The sequence below is a fragment of the Coturnix japonica genome, unplaced genomic scaffold (genome assembly GCF_054131305.1).
Source record: "Coturnix japonica strain WE unplaced genomic scaffold, WE-NBRP24 Scf116, whole genome shotgun sequence".
NCBI lineage: Eukaryota > Metazoa > Chordata > Aves > Galliformes > Phasianidae > Coturnix > Coturnix japonica.
The window spans coordinates 123418-126883 of NW_028189019.1; the positions used below are offsets into that span (position 1 = coordinate 123418).

At 52.6% G+C, this 3466-nt stretch overlaps 1 long non-coding RNA gene across 1 annotated transcript; it reads left to right on the top strand.

Moving 5' to 3' along the window:
* Window positions 1-793: 793 nt before the first annotated feature.
* LOC146751189 (uncharacterized) lies at window positions 794-2983 on the top strand. The gene is made up of 3 exons (XR_014941802.1): window positions 794-907; window positions 2000-2073; window positions 2865-2983. It is a non-coding gene; the product is annotated as an uncharacterized LOC146751189 (long non-coding RNA).
* The last annotated feature ends 483 nt before the right edge of the window (window positions 2984-3466 follow it).

The window sequence follows — 3466 nt, forward strand, 5'->3', positions numbered from 1 at the left end:
GTTGGGTGAATGCTCGCCAAGACGTGGTACATGTGTTTTTTGGGTGCTACTTAAGCCAGCAGCAGGGAATGAGCCATTCACGAGTCCTGGGATGGAGGAAATGCTTTTTCCAGTACATTCACAGCTTGTCTCTATGAACAGAGCCTTGCTAATGCCAAAGCAGACCCAGATAAATGGATTTTCCATTTGCCATGGTGTGCACTCTGGGTGCGCTCTCCTCCGGTCTTTGGGCAGTATTAATGTCTCGCTCTGGTAGGGAGGATCCAAAGGTTGTGCTGGTGTGGAGCTCACCCAGGGCTCCCCGGGACAGAAATGCTGCCCTGAGTCTTCACCCGGTTACATCAACACTGCAGGAATGTAATTACCTTGGAGACCTTTTAGCTCAGTGCTGATATTAATGCGACCAACAGGTCTCAGAGACATCGAGGGGGGATTTATATGTGGGCTCTCATGGACACATACAGAGCACAGTGCAAATTTGCGCAACTCCTGAATGGGTTCAGTGCAGGTTTTGTAGGCAGATCGGTGCCAAATAGAGGAGGAACCCCACATGTAACAATGACTACATGGATTGGAAATAACACTTCAACCCTATCGGGACAGGCTGAGGGACGTGTCCAGATAAACCTAACAGAGCTCTGCAGCAAAAGGGAAAACAACCCCACAGGTTTATATCCCCTGGGAGAAAGCACGTTGCAAAACTCTTGCTTCCATTGAGCAGAGATGGTGCAGCCGCCGTCCCAGCGCCGTCTGCTTGCACAACCCCCGAGCAACACCATGACGTGGCAGAAGGATTTTCCTTATAAAAATGTTTCTGCCCTGCTCTGCAGGATTGCAGCGGGATGGAAAATTCAGCCGGGCATGTGCAACGCTGGGTCGTGCTGGATGCAAATTACCTTGATTACAGGTTGGGTAATTATAGCCGCAGCGTTGGCAGTTGGAAGGCTGAGGAGGGGGGTGTGTGTGTGTTGGGAGGGGGGTGTCCTGTTTTTATTTGATCTATTTTTTGTGTGTGTGTGTGAATTCATCTTCAAACTTTCAACAGAGGGGAGGTGTGCGTGCGTGGGGGAACTCCACTGGGCTGCTCTGCTCCAAGCATAAATCACTTTTAGGGATCCATAAATCCATCTCTTTCCCAAGCCCTCCAGCCCGCGGATGCAATGAGGCAGCAGCAGAGCTCATGCCTCAGCGGTGCATGAGGCTGTGGCAAGAAAAACACTCTCCAAACTGCTCAGAGCGTAAAGAAGGCTCAACAGTGTCAAAGCCCTTCATTCAGAGTGGGCCGACATGAGAGGATGGTGGAAGGGGCCATAGTACCTGCGGGTATTTGGATAGGGTGGAGGTGAGGAGGGCTGGAAATCTGCCTGGGGATGGGGGGAGAATGAGGGCTGAGTGTGGCTTTGTGTCATAGGGAAGAAATGGATCCCAATGGGACGTGGGCTTTGTGTCCCGATGGGATGTGGGCTTTTTGTCCCAGCAGGATGGAGGCTTTGTGTCCCAATGGGATGCAGGTTTTATTCCCAATGGGATATGAGCACGCTGCTGTGTGCATCCCTCTGCTCGCTGTATGCAGCATTAAGGCACTGAGCTGCACTTTGTGGGTGGGTGACGCTGATTTCCCTCTGATGAGCATTTTGAGAAGAGTCTGAAGCACTCAGCATCCCGCCGAGCCCTCCACGCTCAGCATGGGTAATACATGCATTAATGTGCCAGCCAGACGCGGCATTATTCTTATTAAAAGTAATTTACACAGCCCCATCACTTGACATTTATGTTTCAAAGCGGGGATAAATCTGGCACGGCGCAGGCAGGGGGGTTCTGCATGGATGGGTGTCCCAAACGGGATGGTCCTGCCCTGAAAGCTCTGCTTTGAGATGAAGGGCAGCCCAAGGGAACATTTATGTTGGGGGGTTTGGAGGGGGGGGGGAAGAAAGACAGTGAAGGAATTAAGGATGAGGACTGAGGAAGCATGCAGCTCCTTCTCCCTGTTTTGCCTTAGCTGTTAATTTGACAGTGAGTGACGATGGCTGTAAATCTGCTGCCTTTGGATGCAGCCGGGCCCGGCGCCACCAGGTGAGATGCAGACCCATGGGGTTTGGCTGGGGGTGACCCCATGAGGTGACACATCCCCACGTCCCCGGGTCCATGAGCTCATTGCTCGGGGGATCTCTGACTTCAGCCAATGATCCATTGGAAGAAGTGAGGGGGAACAGCAGTGATGGGGAGAGGAGAAATGAGAAAGGAGCAAAAGCTCTGGGATGCCAAATGGCTTTTGTGATGTTATCACGTCACCCCCCTCTGCTCACCTCAGTTTCCCCATCCATAACCAACTCACTGCACTGTGCTGTCCCCCTGCACTTGTATGAATTAATGCATCACGCCTCAATTTCCCCACCCCCTTGAGGGGTCCTGCAGTGAGATATGGTGTGTGGAGGGGTATTGGTATGGGTTATTAGATGAATGGGAAGAGGACACCAAAGATGTCCCAGAAGGTTTCCTTGTGCACACAGAGATGCCCCAATGCACCCCATTTCTCACTGCCAGCACCCAGTCCTGGAGTAATCATCATGAATGCTATGGGCTGACCTACTTGTTGCAGAGCTTCTGCTTGGTGCTAAGCAGAAAATCAAGGCTTGTAGCTCAATCTGCTCTTTGTCCCATGCTGGGCATCCCAAAGCACCTCGTCACAGGTGGAGTTTTCACCCCCCCCACCAAGGACACGGCAGTGTGGACCCCTGGCACATCCCTGCTTTCCCATCCTCTCTCCCTTGGGAGAAGCATAGCAATACATAGTAGAAATGGGGGAGCGGATGGCTTGGCTCTGCAGAAATGCCCTTAATGCCTTAATATCCCCCCTATTTTAGGGTACAATTATGGATCAGCTGCGCCTCGCCACCGTAAATCAGCATCAAAGGGCTGCCCCGCGTCAATGGGAGAACACATGTACTTACAAGACTCTGGCTGTTTGATGCTAATAAAACAAAGATTAAATGAGAAGTCGTCATCTCTGCTCCCAAGCAGCGTGGGCAGCCCGAGGGGGGGGTTGGGGGGGGGTGCTGGGATGGAGCCCCCAGGGATACCCCCACTCTGGGACCCCTCCCATGGAGTTCCCATCCCTTGCAGCCCCCTGCCCCACCGCCCACAGCCCGCGTTGGATTTTGGATGCATTAATCACTCTCTATAAACTGACAGTCCGGCTCCTGCAGCCGAAGCGATTATCCAAGCGTTTTAATGACACCTTGGACCTAAAGGTATCAATTAGGCATGTCAGGAGAAGCAATGCCCTGAGCTGATTCAGCCCAACACGACCACGAGGCAGGGCCCTGTGCCAGGCAATCCCCAAAACACGACTGAGCCTTTGGGGCTGGGGTGGCTTAGAACTGCCCTGGGGGGGACAGAGGAGAGCTTTGTGTCTTTTATTTAGGTCTACACGCTGCTCATCCTTCTGCTTGTGCAACAGCTCCTG